The sequence below is a fragment of the Ursus arctos genome, chromosome X (assembly GCF_023065955.2).
Source record: "Ursus arctos isolate Adak ecotype North America chromosome X, UrsArc2.0, whole genome shotgun sequence".
In the NCBI taxonomy this organism is placed as follows: Eukaryota; Metazoa; Chordata; class Mammalia; order Carnivora; family Ursidae; genus Ursus; species Ursus arctos.
In genome coordinates, this window is record NC_079873.1 from 120,166,780 (window position 1) to 120,189,862 (window position 23,083).

The window sequence follows — 23,083 nt, forward strand, 5'->3', positions numbered from 1 at the left end:
GGGTTTTTTCAACGATGGTGGCTTAATATTGGGTCTCCAAGTTGAAGTATTTTTCCTCCGAAATTAATCAGATACATGAGCTAATTATATGCTGGCAAATATTTTAAGACAACCGCTGTCCAGTGAAGACTCCTGCGCACACCACAGACTATTTTCCCAGTAACTAATAGGCTTCGTTGATTTCCTTTGAGGTGGAAAACAGTTCTGACAAGGACTCCCTACTCACTTGGTTCAAATAACTAATTTTGTACCCAAGTACTAATGACAGCAGTGACACCATCTTTTCCCGTTAGGGCTCTCACTCAAAGAACTTGAAGCAGTCACTAACCTTCGAATCTTGGGCGTTGGTTTAATGTGTTCATGGGCAGCATAACAGGGAACACTGTGATCAGAAATAGAGTTAAACCTCTGTAATTGAGCCCCCACTAATACGAGAGGTAATAACTGTGCAAAGAACAAATTTGATAAGTCTATGACAAGAAGAAAGGAAGCCGGCAAGGGGCTTATTCAAACTGTCAAGTAGAACACACTTCTAGAATGTGCCAGCTTGCATGCAAAGAACTGGTAAGTACGTACACACCATTCAAAGTATCCTAGAATGTTGACTCTGAGGGGGACCAAGCAGCTCATTGAATATGATCTTCTCATTTGACATATGGGGAAACTGAGGCTCAGAGAGGAGAAGAGATTTACCCAAAGACACACAACTAACAGGGCCAGGATTAGGATCCATGTGTTCTGCCATTTTAGCATGCTGCAACTTTAATCACGATGTGAAATTTTGGAGCATGGTGGCAGTTTAAGAGCATGGATTCTAGAGCCAGAGTCCCCGGCTTTGAATCTCAGCTCTACTTTTTAAGGGCTGTGTCACCTCAGGCATGTTACTTAATCTCTCTGAGCCTTGGTTTCCTCTTTTGAGGAATTGAATTAATAACTGTACCTGCCTTCCAGGTCTGCCGTGAAGAGTAGGTGAGCTAATGTATGTAGAATACTTAGAATGGTGTTTGCAACAGAATGGAAACTACACGAGTGGCTGTTATTATTATTTTATTACTTAGTTACTGAATATGAAAACACATATTTCATTAGATTCTAAAATATGCTTTGCATATTTGTTCTTCGGGTTTTAAATCCTGACTGTCCTCATATATAATTTCTCTTCATTGTGTTCCAAAGTGAAAATAACAATTTGCTCTAAGTGTTTTTGAGTGTTAGGTGCTAGGTAAAAAAGTATGTTTAAGGGGCGCCTGGGTGGATCAGTCGGTTAAGCATCCGACCCTTGGTTTTGGCTGAGGTCATGATCTCAGGGGCGTGGGATCGAGCCTGGCATCAGGCTTCATGCTTAGCAGGGAGTCTGCTTGAGATTCTCTTCTTCTCCCTTTCCCTCTGCCTCTCCCCCGACACATTCCCTCTCAAATAAATAAAGAAATCTTCTAAAAAAAATAAATAATAAAAATATGTTTAAGAAACAGTGTGTGCACTTAAGAAGTTCACAGTCAAGTGAACGGATATGGCAGGTGAAGAGATAAGGGGCCGTAAGTCAAGGCAAGCAACAGGAACGGCCCCAGATGAAGTATACACGAAGAATCGAGGGTATTGGGAAGGCTTCATGAGGGCAGTGGCATTTGATATGGGTTTTGAAATCAGGCTGAAAGGGATGACAGATGTCCTTCCAGACTAGGGTAGTACATAGCAGAAGCAGAGGAAAGAAAGTATTTGCCATGGTTGGGGAAAGGATGAATGTTGTATGTGTCTGGAGCATGATTCGGGGAGACTTCCTAGGGAGTAAGCCTGCAAATATAAACCGGGAATGTACTCGGTAGGAAAGGGGAAGAAAGTTGATATTTATGTGCACCTAGTATATACTGAGTACTCAAGATGTATAAGGGAACTCATCTGAGTCTCACAATCATCCTGAGGAAGCAGGTGCAGAGAAGCGGAGTAAACTGGTCAGTATCACACCTAGCCGGTGGCAGAGTCCAGATTCAAGCTGATTGGAAAAGTGTCTGTTCATATCTTCTGCCCATTTTTTGATTTGATTATTTGTTTCTCATGTATTGAGTTTGAGAAGTTCTTTGTAGATCTTGGATACCAGTCCTTTATCTGTAGTGTCATTTGCAAATATATTCTCCCATTCCGTGGGCTGCCTCTTAGTTTTTCTGACTGTTTCCTTGGCTGTGTAGAACTGAGAACACTCTCCGACCCTGATGCCCAGGCTCTTTTCCACATGCCCTGTCAACCTTCAGACTTGCATACCATTTGGACATTATGGAAAATGGGAGCTTTGAAGGTTTTTGAATATGGAAACGCATTTTCATTGTAGCTTATTTATTCACTTATTTATTTGCTTTCACTGGTAATAATGTAGAGGGTTGCTTAAAGGGAGGAGAGATCAGAGGCTAAAAATAATCAGATGTGAAGCTTTTGCAATAGGTGAATGGTAGGGGGGACTTGAACTAGGGCCATTGTAATGGAGAGGAGGAGGCACGTGTTAAAGAGAGGCTGGCTTGCCAGGACACATGACCCATCTGATGTGGTCAGCGCAAGGGTGAAGGAGAGTCAACCATGAAGCCATGATTTTCCATCTGGTTTGATATGGTGGATCTCACTGCTGCTCTTCAATGAGAAAGGAAGCCTGGGCAGAGGCGTGGATTTAGAGAAGAAAGGAAAGTGAGTTCAGTTTTGTTACAGTTCAGCTTTATCAGAGTCTTCCCAGTCAATGTCCAGGAAGCAGGTAGATATGTGGGTCTGAAGCTTGAGGGAGAACAAGGGCAGAGGCCTGGGGTCTATCTACATGTGTATTCTGGGCAGAAGAAATGCAGCAAACCACCAGAACTAAGAGGAAGCAGTTGAAGAGGACCAAGAGTGACTGAGAGAGATCACCAGAATCACGGGGGAAGTACATTTCAATGAGGAGGAGGTGGTTGGCATTTTCAGGTGCTCCGGAATAGCCACATCAGAGAGACTGAAAAATGTGCCTTCCATTTAGTGATTGAAGAGGTTATTGAGGGAAAAGAAGCAGGTCAAGTAGCCTATTAGGGGCGGAAATCATGTGGCAGTGGTTTGGAAACCTGGAGACACTGAGTGTGTAGGGTGATAGCAGAATCTTGAGGACAAAGCAGACCATAAGAAATTATCCATAGGATGGAGAAATTTGAGCACATATTTTGGGAGAAATGAGTCACTAAATGGGAAGAGACTGGAGGAAAATTGACAAAGATTTTGGAGGAAGCAGAAAAGAATGGAAGGCAGTGTGCAGAGAGGTTAGCTGTATACGTGAGCCCTTCCTCTGAGATGGGGTTAGGAGGAAAGAACGTGCACAGCACCGATAAAGTAAGGCTTTTTTACAACAGAAAAAATGTGTGAGGCATTCACAAGTAGTTACCTCTTTAATTTAGAATTCTCTTCTTGTCTAAAAAACCTTGCTCCATTTATTACATATAAAATCCTATGGAAACAGCAACAAACAATGCGATTAAAAATGGGCAGGGGCACCTGGGTGGCACAGCGGTTAAGCGCCTGCCTTCGGCTCGGGGCGTGATCCCGGCGTTATGGGATCGAGCCCCACATCAGGCTCTTCAGCTATGGGCCTGCTTCTTCCTCTCCCACTCCCCCTGCTTGTGTTCCCTCTCTCGCTGGCTGTCTCTATCTCTGTCAGATAAATAAATAAAATCTTTAAAAAAAATGGGCAAAAGACTTGAATAGAACCTTCTCCTAGAAAAGATATACAGACTGCCAATAAGCACATGAAAAGATGCTCAACATCATTAATTATTAGGGAAATGCCAATCAAAACCACACTTCACACCCATTTGGATGGCAAAACAAAAAACAAAAACAAAAAACAAACCAAAACCAAAAAAAACTTGAAAATAACAAGTGTTGGTGAGGATGTGGAGAGATTGGAATCCTTGGGCACTGCTGGTGGGAAAGTTGGCTGGATGGTCCTGCTAGTCTGGGCCAGGCTTGGCTGATCATAGCTGGACTCAGTTGTACTCAGCTGGTGGGTCACCTAGGGATTGGCTTTTCTCAGATGGCCTCATCTGGGATGACCTGTACCTACTCCATGTGGCCTCTCATCCTTGAGAACATTAACCCAGGCTTGTTCTTACGATGTGACTCAAGTCTAAGCGAGCAGTCAATGGTATAAGAGAGCTAGTGGAAATGCATATGAGCTTTTCAAGTCTCTGCTTGCTTCCCATTTGCTAACATCCCATTGGCCAAAGCAAGTCACGTGGCCTAGTTCACATTCAGAGTGGGAGGGGTCTCCAGAGTTACAGGGCAAAGGGCAAGGCTATAGAGAGGCCGTTAACTGTGGACACTAATGCAGTTAATCTATTACAGAATGCTTAAGTGAAGCCTGGGAACTTGTGCACTTAACAGGCATCCTAGAGTGATTCTTATGTGGGTAATCCATGGACAACATTTTCACGAATGTTGTCTAGTGTCTCCTGGCACCAGGATTGCAACTGCAATCATAAAACAGGGTTGCACGTTGGGGGACAAATATCCCTTTCCTTAGCTCCAGCTTACGATTCAGGCTGCTTGGTCTCTTGGAGGCAGAGGCTTAACTAAAGCTCTATCTGTGTTTCAGACAATCTCATACAGTCATTTACTTTTTACAAAGAACAATGCAGTTGGATTAAAGCTGATAAGGTATCATTTTTCAATGCAGGTCAGGAAGGCATTGTTGGTTTGTTTTGTGTTGCTCGTTATAATATGTATTTCTGTCCCAGAGAAGCTCGTATAATGGAAATGAAGCATCGAGGTGGTTTATGGGGCATGTGATAGGATCATAAAGTTGGGACTATTGCTTGGACGAGACCTTTCTTAGAATAGTAATCCAAGCAATGAGAACACGTATAGGAAAGAAAGGAAACCGCAGGAAGAAACTCCAATTATTTAGCCAGTTGTGGGAGGTTTTTGTTCCTCAGACCCTTAGTCAAAATGTGGAATTAGAGATATACTTTAAGATGGCTGCCCCCATGCAGGTCATGTGCAAGCTCAGTAAGGCGGGAACCAGGATATTGTTGGATCCCTGGTGCCAGCCGCCATGCCTGCCACGTATCCGGGGCTGAAAACATACGTGCTGAATGAATATCTGCAGATTCCTGGGATCCACTCTCAGAGATTTTGACTGAGTAGGGTGAACAGCAGACAGTCACTACAGGGAAGGCTGTAGTCCAGCATACTGATCTGAGGACCGCGGCCAGGCCAGCTCTGTTCATATGGGATCGGGGCCAGTCATTCAACCTCTCTTAGCTATCTAGCTTCCATTTCCTCATGTTTGTATTTTGTGGACTTTCCCCCGGGGCAGCCAGATTTGAATTAACACTATATTGTCAGCTTTCTTATTCTAGGGGATAGAAGTTGTCTCTTGACCCTCAAAGCAACTATGGGGGTCCTGGAGTTCTGAGCTGTAAGGTGTCAATTGCTTCCAGAAGGCTTTCTCGCCTCAGTGTCTTTGACAACTTAGGCTCTCCTAGTGCTGGGATTTAGGAGAAAATGGAGCATTGAGCCCTGGAAAGTGGAGCAACTGAGTTACGCCCTCCCAGGCACGTGGGACCTGGCCGTGAGGAGCTGCAGAGTTGCGAGATAAAAATATCCTTTGCCCCATAATTTTCCATTACAGGCATCACTTGTATCATGAGAATGTTTTAAAGTATCAAAACAAATTGGACGCTTTTTTCCCTGTCTGGAAGGAAGGCATGTTTATGTGTGGAGTGTGACATTTGGAAATGTGAAAGAGGTTTTTGGAGAGTAGTTGGGGGCTTGAATGGAACATCTCCTGTTCTGTGTATTTCTCTTATTTTTGTTTATCCTGTGTCTTATTCAGATAGTGATTTTAATTCACCTGCCTGATCTCCCAAGACAAGAATTTAGGGAAAGCCTTTCTCTGCCACCAGGGTAAGATTTCCAGAAGGACTGTCGGGACCCTTCCATACTAAAAGTGCATGCACCAAGCCAGCCAAGCTTGAAGTGTCTTGTAGGCTAGGGAGTCTCAAGTGCACTTGCATAAGAGGATTCAGGAACCTTCCCTCTGGGAACAAATGGCCATACACTTATGCTGAGTTTCTTCCAGCCTTCTTGCGGGAGTGCAAGCAAAGGCAGTCTCTGCCATGACATTACCTTCCCATGAGCCTTTTAGTGCTAGTGCTGTTTTGCACTGATGCCTGGAACCCTGCATCTCGAGTCACTTTCTTAGTGTCCTTTTGCACTGCCTGGATTTCAGCCAAAATCATGCTTCGTGACTTTTCTATTCCCAGTGTGCTTGCTCCTCACAGCAAAGGATCTAGCAGCTGTTTCTTGAATCATTTTGTGTCTTTTAAGGTGTTAACATTTTCAATTTTGCCACTTTCAGGAATTTTACGTGCTCTGACACGAGCTCAATAAAGAGCTACAGAAATTGAGTAAAGAGAGAAGTGAGTATCTAGAAGCATGACCCCTGCCACTGTCCACTCCTTCTTCCCCGTCCCGCGCCCTGCTGGAACTCATCCCCACTCCACTGCGCCCATCTGGCCCCTTTTCTTTCTAGGCTGCCTTGGTTATTTTATCTCAGTCAGCTCTGAAAAGCATCAAGCACTTTATTTTTTATTTTTTTATTTAAAAAAATTTTTTTATTATGTTATGTTAGTCACCATACAGTATATCCTTAGTTTTTGATGTAATGTTCCATGATTCATTGTCTGCGTATAACACCCAGTGCACCAAGGCACTTTATTTTTTAATTTATTTTTATTATTTTTTTTTTTTAGAGAGGGAGAGATGGGGGAGAGGAGGAGCAGAGGGAGAAAGAGAGAGGGAGAGTCTCAAGCAGGCTCCATGGCCAGCACAGAGCCTGATGTGGGGCTCGATCTCACGACACTGAGATCATGACCTGAGCCGAAACCAAGAGTCAGACGCTTCACCGACAGAGCCCCCTCAGACGCCCCAAGAATCAAGCATTTTAAATGCTTGCCTGAAAACTCACTGAAAAGCAAATTTCAACTCCTTAGACTTGAACTGAATCATGGGCCTGGTCCAGGTACTTTGATAGTGTTTGCGTTGGGGGTCATTGTGTTTACCTCTTCCTGGGACAGGAGTTCATACTCCTGGGGTGGTTGAATTCGCGTGGAGCTGGCAGTCTCATTCTAGAGAACACAAGGTGGTGGTAAGGGGCCTGGGCCTTGGAGTCAGTCAAATGTGTTTCCCATCCGCACTCTACTTCTTGGTAGCTGTGCAGCCTTGGGGGAAGGCATTGCGCCTTTCTTGTGTCTGTTTCCCCGTTCTACACATGGGGACCACAGCAGTCCCAACATCATAGGTTAGTTGTGAGGATTTAATAAGAGACTTTATTTAAATACTGGTGCATAATCCTTGGACTCAGCTGTCATCATAATGATTGTTATTTCCTTGACTTGCTCAATTAGGAATAGAACAGGGTGCTAGGACATACTGTTCCTCTAGGACAGGGACAGCAACCAAATCCAGCCTGCCTGTGAACGAACAATGATTTTCACATTTTTAAATGGTTGAAAAAAATGAAGAGTACTGTTCGTGGCATGGGGAGAATGATCTGAAATTCATATTTCCGGGTCCATCAATCAAGTGTTATTGGAACCCAACCACACTCATTCAGCTGCATGTTGTGTAGGGCTGCTTTCGTGCTACAACAGCAGAGTTCAGTACTTGTGACAGTGATCGTATGGCCTGAAAAGCTTCGATATTTACTTCTTGCCAGTCTCTGCTCTAGGCCATTTAGCTGCCTGTCTGGAACATCAGAGGGATGGATAGTTTGGGAATAATTTGCAGATTGTCACCACTCACATCCCCAAACTCGTGTGTGTTTGTGTGTGCAGAGTAATTTACAAGGGAGGAAATTATATAGGTTCCCGCAGGACAAATGAGAGGAGGCTTTTGTGGCATTTTAAACCAAGGGTACACTTTGTGTCTTTGAGGGATCAGGAAGAATTTAAAAGTAGTGGCACCGTTGGTGAGATGAATTTACATGTTCTCTTGTTTTTCTTTCTTCCCTCAGAACCTTCTCTGCAAGGAGGCGAGAATGGATGATTAGTTTCTCTTGTAAAATGGATTGAATTGCTCTTATTAGGTGTACCGTAATACCGAGGCGTTGGTTCTGAATGTGGCAAAGTCTCATCTCAGCAAATATCACCTTAACACCCTGTTCTCCCAAAAAAAAAGGCAATTTCTGTAGAGAAATGGAAAATCTTAGAATATCCAGGGTGGAAGGAGCCTTAGAGATCTACAGGGATGATATTCATATTAATATCGCTCTGCTGATGTAGATACAATATCCTGTTTGAAGGCAAAATACTGTATAATGAACAAGCCCCAGTCCATTCAGTCTCTTTGACCAAGATGGCCTTTAACGGGTGTTTGTGTATTGAAACTAGATTTGAATACCTGTAAGATATTAAATTTCATATGCTTTACAAAATGTGCAATTATAGAGACACATAAACATAATGCCCAGTTTTGAATTGTGGGGATGGGGATAGAAATGTTGCCCGTTTAGGGGCTAGAAATGCTGAGGTTATGCTCTGCCTAACCTGTGGCCTTAATGAAATGCTTCTTCAGTAGGGGTGAGGCAGGCATGGGGCTGGGGAATGGGGTGGGCAAAATCTGAGGCTTTGGTCTCCTAGGGGGAAAGATGCATGTTTAGCTGAGCTATGCAGACATACCAATCTGGGTGTCTCCGTCAGGGAGGGATCCTAGGCTGTGAAGCCACAGGTGTGTTGGGGGGAGGGTGTGAGAGAATGGCCCGCCACAAGGGGAAGGAGGAAGGCAGGGAGGCCATGAGAAGAGGTATTGGACTAGACCTTTCTGAGAGGATCTCAGAACCTCTTACCCCTCCCCACCTCTTGCTTTTATACTAATCAGACTGGTGTTAGGGGAGATGTACTTCTCAACATTTGGTGTTCTCCTGGAGTACCCCATGCTTCTGTGTATAGCTAACCGGCCAAGCTGCAGGGTGGCCACATGTGCATGGAACTGGCATTCCACGTTCATTAGATACAGAATCCATTGAGCAGTCTTACCTTATAGACTGAGGTTTTATATCAGAAACTTCCATAGAACTAGACCTGGCCCCTTTGGCCCTTTAGCGCTCCTTCCCTTTCTGTTGTCCCTGGGGAGGCGCACTGAACATCAGTGACAGTCACTAGCTATGTACACACAGAGCTTCCTCTTTATATCCTCTGCTGGTGGACTCCCACTTCAATGAGGCTTGGAAACGGAGTGGAAATCTGGCTGCTCAACAAACTACAGGGGAATCAACTTTTGGTATGGCCACTGTGGAAAACAGGATGGCAGTTCCTCCAAAAATTAGAAATAGAAACACCAGGGGTGCCTGGGTGGCTCAGTCGGTTGAGCGTCTGATTCTTGATTTTGGCTCAGGTCATGATCTTGGTGTCGTGAGATCAAGCCCCGCCTTGGGCTCCATGCTGAACATAGAGCCTGCTTGAGATTCTCTCTCTCCGTCTCCCTCTGCCCCTCCTGCCCCACCCCACCTACTCATGTGCACTCTCTCTCTCTCTAAAAAAAAAAAAAAACTATTTAAAAAAAGAAACAGAAATGCCAAGTGATCCAATAATTTCACTATTGGGTATTTATCCAAAGAAAACAAAAGCACTAACTTGAAAAGATATATGTACCCCTATATTTATTGCAGCATTAGTTACGATAGCCAAGATGTGGAAGCAACCTAAATGTCTAATAAGAGCCAAATGGATAAGGAAAATGTGGGGGGGGTGTGTGTGTGAAGAAATATTACTCAGCCATAAAAAAGAATGAAATCTTGCGATTTGCAACAACGTGGACGGACCTAAAGGATATAATGCTAAGTGAAATAAGTCAGTCAGAGAGAGACAAATACTATATGATTTCACTCATATTCGCAACCAAGGAATAAAACAAATGGATAAACAAACAGTAATATAGTACAGAGAACAGACTGATGGTTGCCAGAGGGAAGAGGGGATGGGCAAAATGGGTAAAGGAGAGTGGCAATTAGAGGCTTCCAGGTATGGAATGACTAAGTCACGGGAGTAAAAAGCACAGCATAGGGAATATAGTCAGTGGTATTGTAATGGAGTTGTGTGGGAATACAAGGTAGCTACACTTGTGGTGTGCACAGCGAAATATACAGAGATGTTGAATCACTATGTTGTACACCTGAAACTAATGTAATGTTGTGTGGCAACTATATGCAAATACAAAGTTTTGAAAACAATAAAGTAATCAATTTGAATGCCCATACTACCACTCTAGCCGAACAACAGAGCTGATGACTCTGTCTTGTGAATGGTTTAGGCAGGAGAATAGCAGTGGGCACAGCTAGAGATGTCAACACCATGAAGTATAATGACTCATGGGCTTCGGCCTCTTCCCCCAGGATGAGGCCAAGAAGAGATCTTGGGCTTCCAGCTTCCGGTGCATGTGTTTCCTTTGGACCAGGTGGTGGTTGGTTTTCAGGGATCTGTGCACCTGCTCAGTGCAGGGTTCTGAGCAGTGGGTGGTGGGAGTGGACACGGTCGACCCCGGGCCATTATGATTCTGTGGCTGTGCTTCTTTAGGGAAGAAGCCCGAGTAAGAAAACTATCTGTCACTAGTCCTTTAGCCATGTTTATTCACTGAACTCACATTTTTATAACAGGCAGATGCTCAAAGGTGTAAATAAAGCCAATTATTTTAGTTTGCCATTGATTTTCATGTATAAATTCTCAATATAGTTTTGATTTAAGAATAAAAATAGTGGCCTGGAGTTTTGTGCTCTGCTGGGGCAGTTATACTGTTGGCCAGCAAGGGCCCTGTGCTCTGAGGTCGTCTCTTCTCAGAGGGGAGCATGTATTAGAGTCATGCCCACTGATGAAGATAGCTCCCATTTTCCCAGTACTTGCTATGTGCCAGGCATTGTCGAAGTGTTTACTTACGTGACCTCATTTAATACCACTGGTAGTTCTGTGAGGTAGAGTCCTCTTTTTAGACGCATGTTACAGATGGGGAAACTGAGGCTCAGGGATTCACTTGTCCAGGACACCAGCGGATAATTCTAAGGAATTCTCGAAATTCTAAGGCAAAGCCGCCTGACATCCTCTCCCATTTCTTTGCACCACGTTTGTGAACTTCTGTGGGCACTTTCCTCGGAGGGCTGTCGGTCCGGTAGTAAGTATCTTGCAGACCTGGCAGGGCTGGAGACCCAGAACTAGAGCAAGAAACCAGGAGCGCAGGTGAAAGGGAGCAATTTCCTGGGAGACCAGGAAAACCGAAGAGGAAGCTCTAGCTTATAGGGGCCAGGGAAGGGAAGACTGAGGGGAGAAGCTGATGGCTTCGCTAACCAAGTAGAGAGAACCTTGGGCCTCGTAGGAGCTGGACAGAAATAGCCTAAGAGGGCAGGGCGGGCAGCCCTGCTTCCCTCTAAACGTCCCTTTCACCAGGCTTCCTCCCCACGGCTGGAGGCAGGCAGCTCCGGTGTGCAGGGCCCCTCGGCCTTGTTCCTGAGGAAGGACTGAATGGGGGTGGGGAGGTTAGGTTTATTAGTAAGGCTGTGTCCTCTAGGGAGATCCCAAACTTGGTGTGTTGACTAGATGGAAAGGAGAGCGTGCGAGCCCCCTTCTCCCCTCTGAGCGATCTCCCCTCCCTGACCTGGCCGTCTTTACTTCTGGTCATTGTCACTGCAGGGTAGATCAGAGCCCCCCTTCCTTAGGTCTCGGAGTCTGGAGACATCACAATGGCTCAGTTTAGTGTTTTTGTGCGCGGAGCCCCAGGTACCAAGGGGAAGGCGCAGTCCTGGTGCCCCACTGTGCCCTTGGCCTGGGAGCATCCGAGTGACTTTTCACATCATATCACCGTCCTTGGAGATAGTAATTTAGCATCAAGTCTTCTTAGAGAGGGAACAGCTGGTCTGCTCTGCTTTTCGAATCGTGAAGTTTATTTCGGAGGGAAGGTTCGTTTTCCCGGGGAGGTGTTACTACTTCCCAGGTTCCCCCTCATCTGTGCAACTAACGAGAAGGCAGACAGCCTTGCTGCGGGAGCACAAAGTGTGAGGACAGACGGGGTGCATCGGCTTTGCCCTGCACATCGAAGACGGCTACGCAGGTAGTGTGACACCAGCTGAGTGAGGTATGTTGCCATCTTCGTGCCGCCTGGTCTTTAGGCAGAAGCGGCAGGCAGATGACATAAATGGCTGTCATTCTTTTTCCGTGTCTGAGGTTTTGTTTTTCTGCTCACTCGGTGAGTTTTCCATTAGCTGTGCAGCGTCACGATGGCTTTCCGGTACCACGTATGGCTTTATTCATCATCATCACCAGCCTTCCACACACGCCCCCATTAAAGAGAAGTTTCTCTAATTACGTGTTATGCAGGTGTCTTGTATTACAAACAATGTTTAATTGTATTCATTGAGAACAGGTTGCAATTAAAATCTATAAACCGTTTAAGCCTCAATAAAAGCTCCACCATCTACCTTACAGCTTAGCATTAATATTTACCCTAGAGAGGAAAAACATCTCTTCCTGTATTTCTCTGATGTACCATTTTTGTTATCAATAAAAACAAAAGACACATGTTTAATTGGATCCCTTAGGTATCGATTTAGGAAAGAGTTGGATTCCTCGCTTGCCGGGGTGGTTCCACAGAGCATCCCAGAACCATTCTTTGTTTCAGTCCTTCGAGGATGCACATGTTGAATGTTTTCCTTCCAGCTACCGTGCTAAGAGCTTACCAAACGCTGTGCCCTTGAGTGTGGGCAGCGGAAGTTCTCTGGGAGAGGGGAGGTCTGCAGCCTGCGAGGGTCCAAACAGAAGGCCACCTCAAGCTCTCTCCCCACGTCGGGCAAAGGAAGGAAGGAAACAGATAGCAGCCACTTGGCACCGAAATCCTGCTGACCTGGGGGTTTGAGCTGTTGGAAGTTAACTGTGTAATCCATCCAAGGACAGTTCTCACAAGTCCTATTTTCAACTCAAAAATGTTAATATTTCTTTCCATACTTTTCATAATCAATATTCAATTTTCAAGGCAGTGAAACTAGTGAGACTATCAGACGAACCCAGCACAAGGAAAGGGAGGTAGGATGAGTACGTTGCAAATGGGGCAGAGCGGGAAGGTAAGAGAACGTTTGTAACCATGGGCTGTCATTCCCGTGGGTTCACTTCTCTGGGAAGTGTGAGCCGGGCTGCCGTGGCAGGGGCTGCGGGCTTTGTCAGCAGACAAGGAAGTGCTAGACTCAGGAGGTAGAAACAGTATTCAGAAAGCGACTGAGTTCTTCCGGCCCTTCTATCTGTGGCATTGGGAGGTTTCTGGTGATGAGGCCAGCTGTGTAGTTCCTCTGGAGCCTGTGACTGCAGACCATGGTGGGATGAAATTCTCCCGCACCACAAGGCAGGCTGGGGGTGGGGGCTTAAGGAGGGCATGGGAGATGGTGGCACTGAGACGCTCTGGAGCACTGTTCTGGCCTCTTCTGGATTCTTGAGAATTGGTTCTTTCTCACGCCCCACCTTACCTTCATCTTTATCATGCCTTTCATTTCAACTTTTGCCAGTAGGTAAGGAGATCAGCGTAACCTTTAAGGCCTTCACAAGAGAAGTTGAACAATAGCGTAGATTGATTGATTGATAGATTTTATTTATTCATTAGAGAGAGGGAGAGAGAGAATGAGTACGAGCAGGTGGGAGGGAGAGGCAGAGGGAGAGGGAGAAGCGGACTCCCCAGCTGAGCAGGGAGCCCTACGCAGGGCTCGATCCCAGGACCCTGAGATCATGACCTGAGCTGAAGGCAGATGCTTAACCATCTGAGCCACCCAGGCGCCCCAATAGCGTAGATTTATCAAGAACTTTTGAAATACACTAGGCATCTCACACATATTATCTCATTTAATCATTTCCCCAGTCCTGGATGCATGGTGATATGATTGTCACATCACAGATGAAGGAAGGGAGGCTCACAGAGAGGTTAGTCTGGCATACATTCTGGCCGCAGAACCAGTGAGTGGCAGGAGCAGACCCACGGCTCAAAGGTGAAAGAGGGCACTGTGTTTCCCAGGAGACTGACACTGAAAATATTGGGGATGAAATAAAGTGGCCCAGAAATCAGTGTTTAAGGGCTTCATGGGGCCACACCGTCCTGCTCTATAGATCCTCATCTTTCTAACTAATGTGTAATTAGAAATATTTCCAATCAGATAAACATTTCCAGACACATTTGTAATTATTCCAAATGCTAACCGCTAGTTTCTCTGAACAGACTTTCAAGGGCCAGAAACTCACCTCTTATTAAGGGTGCTGACCTTCATCCTTTTTTTAAAAGTCATCTGATCTCTATGCCTAAATTGGGGCTCAAACTCACGACCCAGAGATCAAGAGTCACATCCTCTACCAGCTGAGCCAGCCAGGCGCCCCTGATCTTCATCTTAAAGATTCTTAAAGTTCACCATTTACCATAAAGAACCAAGGTGATGCCTTACTTTTCTGATGGGCTACTAAAAAGAGTCAAAAAGTCCTCAGGCTCAAGGACATAAATTGCTTGTAATTTGGTGCCGGGGGATGGATTTATGAGAGCTTTGTAAAATGGAAAGATGCCACTTTATTTATTTATTTATTTATTTATTTATTTATTTATTTTTAAAGATTTTATTTATTTGAGAGAGAGAGAGTACACACAAGTGGTGAGGAGGGGCAGAAGGAGAGGCAGGAGCAGACTCCCCGCTGAGCAGGGAGCCCGACCCTGGGCTCTATCCCAGGACCCTGGCTGGGATCATGACCCGAGCAGGCAGAGGCCTAACAAACGGAGCCACCCAGGCGCCCCTGCTCTAATAATTTATTTAACTAACATTTACTGAACACTTCCTGAGTCAGGCCCCTTGCTGGGGTGTTGGGGGCACAAAGATGAGGGAATTCTCGTCCTTGAGGAGGTCACAGTCAGCTGGGGGGGAATAGAAGTGAGCAGATAATTACGAAGTGCTTGGACAAGCGCTACCATGAAGATCTGCAGCTCTGTTTCCTGAGTGCTTGGGAGGTGTGGGCACGCGGGACACTGTGACTGGACAGTGGCAGCCCTGTTAGAAGAAGATCTGGAGGCCTGTCCACCTTGGACTTGACATTCAGCCTCCAGCCAAACACTTGTCTTCCAAAATGATTTTATTTTAACAGAATCAATTTTTTTATTGTGCTAACTCATATGATGTGTTCTGTAGAGATTTACTGAACCATTTTTCCCTTTAAAATAACTAACTGTATGTTCTGACATGCTTCAGGGGATACTTTTATAAAGTAGCATGGATAGGACAATACTGGAATACCTCAGTGTGCTGCGAAGCCTGAATTAGTGACACACAAACAACTGCACCTTAAGAAATATGAAGAAATGCAAAATGCTAAAAATCATGAACTACAGAGAGGCATCTTGGCATGGGAAACAGTTGTTTGCAAAGAGGAAGGCACGGGTCCCTGCTGGCCCTTGGGCCGAGTGCCCCTAGCCGGTGCCTCTTTCTCTCCAGACCTCAGTTTCCTGGTCAGCGGAATGGGTGGTGGATGAGAATCTCATGTCGCTAGAGTGCCTTCCCGGGAGCATCCAGCCTTGGGGAGGAAGGGAACGAACTGCAGGGAAAAAGCAGCCCTCCCCTAGTAAATGGGGCTTGTAGTCTCCGCTTGTCCCAACCCCTTTCCAGCCCTTTCCTGTAGAAGGCCAACCAGAATGCAACACTGGGATCAGCCTTTTGGAGGAATGAATGAGGGCTTGCCTCTTTTTCTCCATCCCCGCCCTCTCCTAACGCATATGCACGTGGGGTCCTATGCACGCACACGTGAACACACGCCCCCGCCGTACTGGAGAGAAAGAAGAGACTCCTGTTTTTCACTCAAGAGTCTCACAAGTGACAGCTGTACTTTTACACAGTTAAGCTATTAGATAGAATCCCATTCTCCTTGTCAAGTTGCAGACAGGGGAAGGAGCCCAGAATTCTAATGGTGCTGGTGTTCCTGGCAAGCACCTTTCGCAGGGTGGTAAGGTAATCAGTCCGCTGTTAGGCAGTCTGAAGGCTTCAGTTTTCCTCTGACTTGGAAAAAAGAAGGGGCGTGGTAATACGGCTTCCTTCCGTAGGACTTTGCTTTGAGGTGAGCATACTTTTTTCCATCAATTACGTAGTTCTCTGCAGCCACCCAGTCCCCATGGCAATCCAGGAGCGAGGACATGACAGATTAATTGACTCTGTGTCTTTGTAGCATTGGTGGACCACAGACTTCTGGGAACTGGAGTTGCCTTTCTTCCTTTGAATTCAGCCCATACCCTCCTTCAGTCAGGATGCATTTACCCTCCCAGAAACCCCTCCTTAAGGACAAGCAGGTGGGCTACTCAGGGCATCCTAAAGTTTTCTGGCTCAAAGAACATAATGCAGTTTATCTACAAACCCACCCCATTCCCACCTCTGCCCTTTGGTTTCCTCTCCTTCCTGTGATTTTAGCACTTTGAGTTTACGGGAAGCTCTCAGTTCCTTAATGTAGGCTGAAAAAGAATAGGAAAGTGTGCCAGAACTTCACCCCCCACGGAAAACATGGGAAATAAAGGACTCCAAAGAGTCCTTGCATCTCTTGTCACTTGCCGGGACCTGAAGAGGTCTGTTGCCTTGGCTTCCTGGGCCGGGCTGGCATCTGCAGCCTTCTTGCCATCCGTGGAGCAAATGGTTGCAGGCAGTTGCCAGAGTCCAGTGCTCGGCTCGCCATGGGAAGCCTATTGACTTTAATCGCGACCATCTGGCTGGATGCCTCAGAAGATGTCTCAGGGAAGGCTTATTTCATGAATGGACCTTTGTTTATTTCAAAGCCACACTGCTGTTCTGACTTGAGCATTGCATTTTATGCGATGGGCACTGGAAGTACAAGCGAAAGTTCTGCAGAGGACACTCCCCATGAAATTTACCAATCCATGTGTAATTGCCACTTTCAACACAATCGGGACACAGTCGTTCCCCTTTTACTGAAAACATACGGTGGCTACTTCGAGCAAACCCTGGGCCAAGTCATGGTGCCATTAGGCAGAGCAGGCATTAGGAAGGGAAAATGGTATCCAGGTGGCAGGAGGAATTCAGTAGGTGGGATGGGAAATATTTATTGTTAACAAGCTTTCATAAGGAACAGAAAGAAGTTAGATGTGATTTGCAGGTCCATTGGCAGGCAGGATCTGCCTAGCAGACGGGAAAGTTGGAGAGGATTCTCAGTACTGTACCTCACACTTGACCCGAGTCTGTCCCCGCTCTGCTTCCCTGGAGCATGCTGAAGAAATATTATTGAGCTTTGCAAGTTTATTTAAAATAATTTCTGCCAATGGTCAGTAAGCGTGACATTCCAGGCACCATGTTAATGGCTTTACTTACCTTCTCTTGTGTCATTCTTTTTTTTTTTTTTTTTTTTTTAAAGATTTTATTTATTTATTTGACAGAGATAGAGACAGCCAGCGAGAGAGGGAACACAAGCAGGGGGAGTGGGAGAGGAAGAAGCAGGCTTCCAGCAGAGGAGCCTGATGTGGGGCTCGATCCCATAACGCCGGGATCACGCCCTGAGCCGAAGGCAGGTGCTTAACCGCTGTGCCACCCAGGCGCCCCCTCTTGTGTCATTCTGACAAGGATCCTGTGAGGTGGAAGATATTATCCCTATGTTACGGATGAGAAAGTCGAAAGTCCGACATTAAGTTGATTGAGGTTGCATAGCTAGGAAATCCCAGAGCTGAGACTCAGTTCCGGGTCTCTCTGCCTTCCAGGCCCTTGCTCTGTACTATTTGGAAGTTCAGCAAGAAAGGAAAGGCACTTGTAAATTTGACAATGGATCACAGCTTCTCCCGGGGAAGTGCTTGGCACGCGTCTACTGTGGTTCCTCTGCAGCCAGCCAGATCTGCCTAAGCAGCCCTGGCAATGGGAGCACATGCGTCTTCTTCGCAGGGAGATTTTCAGTCAGTCCATACTGCTTGAGCCCCCAGTGGTGCAGTCAAGGGGAGGCAAGAAGAATGGAAGGGATGGCTTTGACACACCTGCAGAAAGGCATTGTCAACATCCCCTCCCTCCCAGCCTCCGTGGGGTAGAAGGATGGGATGGTCCAGCTAGAGAGGGGAGGGGAGGGAAGGGGAAGAAGCTGAAGACAGATTTCCATTTCTTCCAATGTCACTTCCTTTCCCTTTGTCCCCTGTGAAGCCCACCACCTGCAGGTTTTTACGGAATAGCCAATTGAGACTTATGTCAGGGCCAGTGGAAAGGACCCTGTGCAAGTGTCAGAAGATGGGACATCAAGGCCAGCTTTACCATCTATGAGGTGTGTGTGACCGCGGGCAGGTCCCGTAACTGCAGCGTTTGCATCTGTACAGTGAACATCATCACCCTTTCCCATTATGCATTACTGGATCGTTGTAAAGATTAAATGGGGAGATATGTGTCAAAGTATTTCAAAAGCCTAAAGCTCCACATAAGTATAGGGGATTATAAAAACTTAAGAAAGGGTAGTCACATAACTGACATTGTCCTTTAAAGGTTTTATTTATTTATTTGAGAGAGAGAGAGAGAGACTGGGGGGGAGGATGGGGCAGAGAGAGAGAGAGAATCTCCAGCAGACTCCACACTGAGTGTAGAGCCTGACGTGGGGCTCAATCTCACAACCCTGAGAGCATGACTTGAGCCCAAATCAAGAGCTGGAGGCTTAACCCACTGAGCCACCCAGGCTCCCCTGATATTGTCCTTTATTTATTTATTTTTTTAGATTTTATTTATTTATTTGACAGAGATAGAGAGGGAGGGAGGGAGCACAAGCAAGGGGAATGGCAGGCAGAGGGAAAGGGAGAAGCAGGCTCCCTGCTGAGCAAGGATCCTGATGCAGGGCTCGATTCCAGGACCCTGGGATCGTGGCCTGAGCCGAAGGCAGATGCTTAACCCACTGAGCCACCCAGGCACCCCTGACATTGTCCTTTAAATGAGAGGCAGCGGGTGCTGTCCTCTTCCCTTGGTGGACAAGCTTCCTCGTCTTTAAAGCACATTTTCAGAGCAGAAGGAAGCCCAAGCGCCACATTTCTGATCTGAGAGCTAGTTTGAGATGTAAATGAACCCTGTCTCTCAAGACACAGCTTTGCATCTATTTTGCATTCAAATTTATTTATCTAGAGACAAAATCGTGCGTTCTTTACTTCTACTCACAGCATATGCAGGCAGATCATATGAGGTGCTGATCCAGCAAAATGGCAAGTAGCCTTTTGCTTCCTTGAAATTGCTAATTTTACAAATGGCAGAGTGTTGAAACATGGCACGGAATATCTATTTTACTAGAATCTGGCAACACGGGCACATATGGTCTTGTCAAAAATGAATCAAACACAATTCCAGGATTATAATTAAGTAGTTGAAATTCCAAAAGGAATAACTTAGCATGAACAAAGTCAGATTTAGATTGCTTTTTGCTGGCTTTCTCTCAGGCCCCTTCCTTGGTGTACTGTTGGCAACATAGTGACTTGCTCTGAGAAATGTTGAATTGTCAAACATCAAACGTTTTCACCCCGGCTGTAAAGGTGCTTGATTTAACATCCATATTCCATGCTTTAGGGGACTATATGTCATAGAATGTAAGAAGACCAAGGTAGAAGTTAAGCCAAATGTCCCTATGTAAATATTTAGGTGAAAGCCTTCTCCTACCAAATAGAAACTTCTGATCAATTGCCTAGCAGGCCTACCGAGATAAAGAAGGAAGATGGGGCCATTATAGAAGGAAACTCTGCCCCCCCAACTCTCTCTCTCTTCTCTCTCTCTCTCTCACACACACACATACACACACACACACACACACACACACACACACACACACACAGAGTTTCAATCTCAAACTCTCTCTGAATACTCAGTCTGAAAGCAGGGCCATGTATGATTCTTGCCTGTAAGACCAGCATCTAGCATAAGGCATGTGGAAAGAGTTAAGTTGGAGATTTACAAGCTGTCTCCAGAAAACATTCCCAGGGATTCCCCTGGAGTTGTTGTGGACGTGATTTGGGGTCCTAATTGAGAAGTCGGTGTCTATACCTTGAAAACAAACGTCAGTCCAAAGGTGGAAACAACCCAAATGTCCTTCAGCTGACGAATGGATAAACAGCACCAGGTACATATCTTCACACAATGGCATATGATTGAGTGGTAAAAAAAAAAAAAAAGAATGAAGGCCCGATCATGCCACAGCATGGGTGAACCTTGAAGACACGCCATGGGAAAGAAGGCAGACACAAAAGACCACATATTCTATGATGATGCCATCTATACAAAATGCCCAGAATAGGCAAATTCATGGAGACAAAGCAGATCAGCGGTTGCCAGGTCATGGGGGAAGGAGGGAGACTGGGAGACGATCCGTTAAAGAAGATGCCGTTTCCTTTTGGGGTGTTGAAAATCTTCTGAAACCGACTGTGGCGATGGTTGTGCAACTGGGTGAATACACTAAAACATTGAATTGTTCACCTTGAATGGGTGGATGGTGCCGTATATGGATGATATCATATCTCCATGAAGGCGTTACCAGCAAAAGTTTCTCTCCGATGGTTTTGGCATGCACTCCCCATTCAGAAGCCTGAACCAGAGCAACAGATCCTCGTCCCAGTTCAGATTCCTGACTCCGTTGCTAGATTGTAGGATCTCCAGGTTCTTCATGGTCCCGCTTGCTGCTGCCCCAGCTTTAGTTTTGTTATCCAGAACAAAGAACACTCTGGAAGAGAATGGCATGATGCCATGGTGGAAGAGGAAGACAAAGACTTTCATCTTCAAGTGGTGTCTACATAGGACGACTGCTACCACTTGGGTAGGTGCTCTCCTGTCAGGATCGGCACCCAGTTACTCCCGTCCTCCTGTTTTCCTGGGGCCTTGCCAAGCCCAGATCAGGTCACTTCCCTGGGAGATTGAAGTAGCCTGGAGATTTTTCTTCCACAAGAGTGCAGCGATTCTATTAACGAAAGCTTCTACAGAACATTCTTTTTTTTTTTTTATGATTCATACAGGAAATTGTAACTTCCACAAAAAAGGGGGGGTAGATTTTTTAACCCTGGTTTAGCATGACAAACTTGAGAATCGAGCTGTGCAGTCCACTCACTAGCTCCTTTTTCTGCTTACTTAAAGAAAGGAAAAGAAAGACTTACTTGCTGCTTCAATCCCTAAGCTACTTCTGGTTTCTGACTTGAAAGGCAACCAGTCCGAAGGGAGGAAAGAGTATTTGGCACCTGAAAGAGAAAATATTCTTCTTCTAAACTGTGTGGTGATTTCTAACCATTGTTGATGAATATAAGTACCTTTTGTTAAAACCTTATCAATGAACACATATTTCTAGGAAGATTATATCACAGTTGAAATTATGAAGGGGGTGCTAAAGGCCCATGCTGGAAAGCCAGTATGCCCTTAATTCAACTAAACATATTTATCCAGTAGAGATTGACTGTAGTATCCAGTATTTAAAATGATGGTGAAGATTAAAGCTTTAGTCAAAAGAGACCATGGTCTACTTAGAACATTTTTCCCGCTTTCTTCTATCTTGGGTCTCCGTGCCTTTCCCAGAACTTCCGGTAGCACCATGTTGGGACAGTGCATCCAGAGGTTCCCAACCTCTGTGGTCCGTAGGAGCCATTATGAGGAGGGCCCATGGAAGAATAGGCCATTTTCATTGGAGAACAAGTGGTGGTTCCTAATTATGGTGACTGTGTAGTTTGGATTTGGATTCATTGCACCTTTTTTAATGGTAAGATACCAACTGCTTAAGAAATAAGGATGTTTAATTAATCCATTAAACAGATGTGAAAAGGAGCATTTTAAGAGGTGCAGTCTCTTTGAAAAATGGATCAAACTCTTGAATTCAACATACCCGATATGTTTGTAAATAAACTTATAGCATGAGTCCTTAAAAAAAAAAAAGACCAAAAAAACCCCTGTTTTTCCTAAGGTAGTTCCCTGAATAGATTACCAAAAATACTTAGATAATGACAAGTGATAGTCACCATTCTGTGTCTTTGGACTTGAACATATCATAACATAAGATTTGCTTCAAAGAGGGTTTTTTTAAAAAAACATTTAACCAAATTGAAAAAAAATCAATATACATTTTGAAGTTTATTCTCAGCCACTCGTTCAAAGCCCTCAGGTACCCAGAGCAGTGATATTTTTAGTGCTATATATCTATTTTCTTAATTCATTTGTGGCTGCAAAGAATGATTCTGCAAACAGCATGAAAAAGAGCCAAATACTGACTCCGAGGATTATGCAAGATGCCCTATAATTAGTTTTATGACCAAAAAGAAAAGAATGCCTTGGATGATTGAAAGGATGAAGTGAATGAATGAGTGAAAGAATGAATGAACAGATGAGTAAATATCATTTGTTTCACTGGTGGTGAGTGCTCCGACAGGGAAGAATCAAGTGCATGTTTCAGCCGGGGCTTGCAAGTCAGTCGGAGGTCGGGACGAGCCAAGCTGGGGAGAGGGTCCGGGCAGAGGCAATATGCGACTCCAAGAAGGGAAGGCAAAGGGAATAAGAGGGTATTAGAAAGAAAGACATACAGGAAGCAGAGAGAGGGAAGAAGAGAATGATAAGGATTACAGACGGCGCAGCTGCGAGGATGGCAGGGCAGCAGGGAGGAGAACCAGCAAGCGGGGCGGGGGGGGGGCGCGGATGGGGGACAGCTGGTGACTCCTGAGAAAGTCTAAAGTCCTAAACCTTTGTAATCTGGAAAACTTGGTTAACCACAGTGACTCATTCCCCAATTATGCTGCAAATCCAGGATTTTACTGGAAAAGCAAGCAGACTGGCCCAGGACATTCTCAACTCATGCTGCTGTTTCCACTTGGACATCTGACAGAGGTTCTAGATGACAGATAAACAAAACACCCTCCCCGACTTAAGAGTTGTTTAGGACGCCTTTCGTTTTGCAGCTGAAACCAGTATCGATAAACTTTACAAAGTGATGCCCATGTGCCGGTCACTGTTGTGTTTGTATGAACTCACTGAATCCTCAGAGCAGCGCTGGGAGGCAGAAGCCATTGTCATTCCCGTCTTAGAGACGAGGGACTGACTGAGGCACAGAGAGGTTCGGCGACTTGC

At 45.4% G+C, this 23,083-nt stretch overlaps 1 protein-coding gene and 1 pseudogene across 2 annotated transcripts in view; both read left to right on the plus strand.

The window, feature by feature from the left end:
• HS6ST2 (heparan sulfate 6-O-sulfotransferase 2) overlaps positions 1–23,083 on the plus strand; it is a 286,457-nt gene that overhangs the window by 115,092 nt on the left and 148,282 nt on the right. The gene's annotated exons all lie outside the window — the stretch shown is intronic.
• On the plus strand, positions 21,564–21,755 carry LOC123002191 (cytochrome c oxidase subunit 7C, mitochondrial-like; annotated as a pseudogene).